Source organism: Mobula hypostoma, chromosome 10 (genome assembly GCF_963921235.1).
Source record: "Mobula hypostoma chromosome 10, sMobHyp1.1, whole genome shotgun sequence".
NCBI lineage: Eukaryota > Metazoa > Chordata > Chondrichthyes > Myliobatiformes > Myliobatidae > Mobula > Mobula hypostoma.
The window spans coordinates 62,082,301-62,088,300 of NC_086106.1; positions in this window are offsets into that span (position 1 = coordinate 62,082,301).

Genomic DNA, 6,000 nt, shown 5'->3' on the forward strand with positions numbered 1-6,000 from the left:
TTAAAAGCTGTTCTCCACTCATCTCTCTCCCTTATCCTGACCAGGTGGTAAGCACTTCATAGGTCCAATTTGAAGAAGATGGTGGCTCTGTGAAGGGGTTCGAAAGCAGAGTTGATAAGGGGCAGTGGATACTTGTTCTTTATGGTAATGCTATTTAGGCCCCGGTAGTCAATGCAGGGGTGCAGTGAACCGTCTTTCTTCCCCACTAAGAAGAAACCTGCACCTACAGGGGAGGATAAGGGTTGGATAATGCCCGCCGCCAGAGAGTCATTTAGGTAAACCTCCATTACTTCCCTTTCTGGCCAGGACAGGTTGTACAGCCGACTGGTGGGTAGAGGGGCTCTGGGGAGAAGGTTAATTACGCAATCGTAAGGGCAGTGTGGAGGCAGGGAAAGAGCCCGTTGTTTACTAAACACTTCTCCTAGGTCATGATACTCTGCTGGAACTTTGGATAAGACGGGGGTTTTAGAGGCAGATGAGGTTGTGGTGACTTTCACAGGGGACAGGGCTGATTGTAGACAAGTGGAGTGACAGAACAGACTCCAGCTGACTACCTTCCCGCTGGACCAGTCAATGTGGGGATTATGGCGGCTTAACCAGGGGTACCCAAGGACTGCAGGAGCTTGAGGAGAGGAAACTAAGTTAAATCGTACCTGCTCCTGATGGTTCCTGGAGAGGATAAGAGACAGGGGTGGTGTGCAGTGTGTGACTCGGGCCAGAAGTCTACTGTCCAGTGCCTGAGCTTCCAGAGAGGTACTCAACAACTTCCAAGGAATTCCGGCCCGGAGAGCTATGTTTTCATCCAGAAGGTTTCCCTCAGTGCCGGAGTCCACTAGTGCTGACAGAGGCAGGGACTGTTGGTTGTAATGTAAAGTAGCTGGGATCCGCATCCAGATTCAGGGAACGGAAGGGAATGTTGTCTGGCTCATCAGGGTCCTCCTTTCTACTGGTGAGTCTTCCCTTTTGGCTGAAGGGGACAGGTAGCACGGAAGTGGCCAGATTGGCCACAATAGAGACATTCCCCTGCTCTCAATCTCCAGAGTCGTTCTGTGGTTCTGTCCCAGCTGCATGGTTTCCTCTCCTGGGAAGGTGGAGACGGCCGGGCTGGGAACTATTCTAGGAGCAGGAGGAGAAGGGAGGCTTGTGCTGGTGGGAGATGGTAATGAGTGCCGTGGAGTGGCCAAAGGTGGTGAATGACCAGCTCTCTCTCTATGGCGCTCTCGAAGATGATTGTCCAACCTGGTGGCTAGGGAGATCAAGGAATCCAGGCTGTTGGTGTCATCACTTGCCGCGAACTCGTCCTTTATCCTGTCGCTGAGACCATTCCAAAATACCCCTTGGAGTGCCTCATCGTTCCACCCCGAGTCGGCCACTAACATCCGGAACTCCACGGAATATTCGGCAACACTACGCAAGCCCTGACAGAGAGTGAGTAAACGCTTAGCGGCATCTTCACCACAGACAAGGTCTTCAAAGATATTTCTCATTTCCACGATAAAGGTGGGGAAAGAAAAGCACATATCCAGTTGGTTATCCCAAACAGCTGTAGCCCACGCTAAGGCACTTCCCCACAACAACCCCATGATATAAGCTATCTTTGACTTATCTGTGGAGTATGTGGATGACTGTTGTTCAAACACCAAGGAGCATTGCAGAAGGAAGGCCCGGCACTTCCCCAAATCCCCAGCGTAGTGTTCTGGTTCAGGTACGTGCGGCTCTCTTAGCGGGCTTGTTGCTGACACTTAGGGGGTTGCCACTCCAGGCTGTCTGGGATAGTTAGACAGAGTTCCAAGAGTACATGGGGTAAAATGAGTGGATACATGGACCATCTGGTCACCCATCTTGGTTACATTAACAGACAGGGAACGGAGGTTCTCCATGACATCCCGGAGAAGGTGATCGTGCAGACCCAGTAGGGAGCCCTGGCTGGCAAGGGCTTGTTGCAGTGTATTGGTGTCTACTGGGTCCATAGTGGCCAGATCGTTCTGTTGCAATGAGCGAAAAAAGCGAACCCAAGAGTAGGACACAGGCACGGAGATTGAGTTAGGATGCTTACGCAGATGTGAACATTGGACAACTAACAGGAGGGACCTTGACACGGAGCCTTGACACAGAGAGACAGGTTTCACAGGTAAACCCTGAAACTGGTGCAAAACTTAGAACACACGGTTCTAAGCGGCTGGGAAACGTTAATCACCACACAGGCAAAACCAACAGTCTGGCGACTAGTGGTTGTAACACCGGGGTTCTTATGCTGCAGGTCTTGATGGAAACCAGGTGTGCCGTCATTGCAGAGAATTAGAAGCAATTGGGAAATTAACAGTCGGAACCATGGCACAATCAAAGGAAATGAGGAGCAAGATAGGGAATTAACGATCGGGACCGTGACAAGGCATTGGCTTTAAAAGCTGTCCTCAGTGCAGGGGAGGCTAGTGCCTACTGTGTGATGGAGCCGGATGAGTTTATAAATTTCTGCAGCATTTTCTGATCCTGTGTAGTGACCCCTCCATACCAGATAGTGATGCAACCCATTAGAGAGCTTTTCACCATGCACCTGTAGAAATTTGTGCATGCATTTGATGACATGCCAAGTCTCCTCAACTGCTAATGAAATATAGCCACTGTTGTGCTTTCTTTGTAATTGTATCTATATGTTGGACCCAAAATAGAACTTCTGAGATGTTGACATCCAGGAAATAGAAGCTGTTCACCTTTTCCATTGCTGATCGCTCTGAGGACTGTTGTGTGTTTCCCCAACTTCCCCTTTCCTGAAGTCCACAATCAATTCCTTGGTCTTACTAATGTTGTGATATCACTCAACCAGCCGATCTATCTTGCTCCTGTATCCCTCCTGAAATTCTGCCAACAAAAGTTGTGTCATCAGCAAATTTATAGATGACATTTGAGCTGTGCCTAGCCACACAGTTGTGGGTGTAGAGTGAGCAGAGCAGTGGGCTAAGGAGACATCTCTGAGGTGCACCAGTGTTGATTGTTAGTGAAGAGGAGATGTTATTTCCAGTCGAACCTGACTGTGCTCTCCCAGTGAAGAAGTAAGAGATCCATTTTGCAGGGGGCCAGGTTTTGGAGTTTGCTGGTTAGAAGTGAGGGTGTTAAATCCCGTTTTGGCTCTAGTCTAGGGGTGTCAGGGAAGCAACATAAAAACAAGTCCACCCTCAGTGTGGAACATTGTTTGCGATAGGAAAAGGACAGGGCAGACCCAGGCTGTCCTATTTGCCGTATACTTATAGTATCTGCAGTATATTTACAGCATTACTTACAGAAGTGATCAAGGACAACCAAATCCAAGGGAGTAATCCAAAAACCAAAATCCACAATACGAGAACAGGTCAGAGCAGAAAGATTACAAGCTTGTTAAAGCACAACCTAGCGCGATTCTGTAACTATTATCGATTCTCCCCAGTGGCACTCTCTCTGCCCCTGCTTTCTGGACACCGGCTTCTTTGAATTGTGCGCTCCGAATCCTGGTTGGAGCAGTTTTGACAAGAAGGCAGGTCCAGCAGCGCTGTAAATAGATACTTACAGCATTTTGGCACACCTGAAATGAGGAATGCTGGAGAAGAAGGGAAAGAGAGAGATAGAGAAAGAGGGAGAGAAAGAGATAGATAGAGAGAGAGAGAGAGAGAGAGAGAGAGGCATAGAGTAACACTTTGGTTTACTCCTGGTTTCGATTATCTGCTTTCTGAAGTGTCTGTTGAAGTTGACTAGACTCTTGATGCAAGTAGTCCTCCTTCCTGGTTTGCTGACTTGCTCCTTCAGCCCATTGAACACCCAACCTGAGATCTGAAACTGTTAGCACCTCCTGTTGCTGCCTTGTCTCTTCCTTGGCTCGCTCCAGAGCCACTGACTGTGCTTCCTTGGTTTTAATCTGATGACTCAGAGCAGCTTCCTGGGCTCCCTATCTCTGGCTGCATTTACCCCAAGTACCTCAGCAAGCTCCTTAATCTGGGGTTGATCCAAGGGTGTAGCTGGCATCTCTGGCCATGGTGGCACCTTCACACCAGCTAGGCCATTGCCCGGGATTAGGGTAACCCCTCTGGCTGGTAGTGAAGGCCTTACCCCAACTGTGACTATCCCACTCACTAAAATTGACTTTAGATGGATGGTGTGTAGCGGAACTTTTAAACACACCTTCTCAATTCCCTGCACTAAGGGATGAGACCAACAAAACATGCCCTGAGAAAAATCCAGCACTTCAGAGAAGATAAAAGACTGCGTTGTGACAGTATCAAGCAGCATGGTCACTGAGCCCTGTTTGTGTCATGGTCCCAAATGGCAACTCCCCATTTTGCTATTACCTCCTTAATTGGGCCTTAATCCTCTCGTCTGATTTCCAATCATTCCCATTTCCACTAATTGCAACACACCTGGTTCCCATTAGCGAACATACGATAAAACTCGGGCAGCACAGCCATGCTTTAGTAGTTCGTTGGTTGACTCTAGTGTGAGTAAACCTTGTTTCCTGGTTCCTTGGGACAGTCGGTTCTAAGCTCCGCATCATTTCCTGGATACTCTACATAAACCTTGTCTCCATGTGAAGACTCTCCGGGATACTGGTTCCCTGTTCGCGGCGGTGCTAACACCTCACGACTCTGCCTCCGCGCCTGTGTCCTGCACTTGGGTTCATCCTCCGCTTTGTCCTTGCAACAATAGCAGCCTTTCTTGTAACCTGTTTATTAATAATGTAGGACAGAAAGGTTTTTTTCCCATCAAATCTTGTGTTTTACAAGTATCACCATCATGGACGAAAGTTAGTTCTTCATGAAATATTTTCTAGGTGAAAATTTTAAAAAAAGGATGGCTAATGTTTTATTAGCCACAAGTACTCTTCAGACATCCAAAGGGGATAACACAATTTTTAAATAATGAGTGCTGATAGAAAGAATGTTGTTCAAAATACTAGAATTTTCTTTTAAAATTGCTGCCTGCCCATGATGACCCCTAGGGTTTTTATCTTTGGAAGTTTATATTAGGGATGATGACTATGCTATAATTAGTAGTCATATCAGCTAGCTATATTGGAAGCACAATATGCACAGGAAGTTCACCATTCTTGTTAAAATCAGACCCAAAACTCAAACTAGGGGGTGTGTTCAGTCATTAATTAATTTATACACTCATAATATATGTCTACCCTTGACTCCTCATTGACCAAAATTTTTTTTAAAAGTACTGTTTAAAATTGAGTGTAATCCGTGTGGGTTAGTGTATAAGGGATGATGTGTAAATAATGTGATGCCTTTTTATAAAATTTAATGCCATGGATTTTAATCCTATTCAAAAGTTTTCTAAATGACCCTAAAGAAGCCATCAAGCAAATGATCCTCCATATAATTAAGCTCCAGATTTTATGTAAGTTTAATAAGGCCCTTAAATGCAAATCTGATGTTTAAGTTTATATGTCAGGGAGCTGTAATTTAAAACTGTGCCATTCAATGCCAGTTATTTTTCCCTAGAACACAGTTTTAAATCATCTATTTATTCAATAAAGTCCTTGCTCAGTATAGAGTACTTAATAAGCTTTCTGTAATATTTGAAAATTACTGAATATTCTGATGATATAGAGTTCAATGGTTATTGCTGAAAATTAAAGAGAAAACCATGCTCCTCCAGTAACTGTTATAAAGAGTGTATCATAAAACCCCTTTGGTTCTTTCCTTATTTTATACTGCAGATGCCACTGCCATATGGTATAATATCCAGTACAGCCTTATCATTTGATAATTACACTGTCTACTTCACATGGCAATTAACTATTCCATTTCCCTTCCAGATAGAAGTTTCTTAAATAAAATAATATCATTTGAAAAAGCTGATAAACATAACATTGGAAAACAGTTTTAGGCATTCAAATCGGAATCATGGAGTATCAAATAAAATTGAATAGCTGAAAACCATAAAGGCAACAAATAACTGTCGTTGTTATTGGATGTAATTCAATGTTACAATCAGTAGCTTAAGTTATCAACATATTCTTCAAAC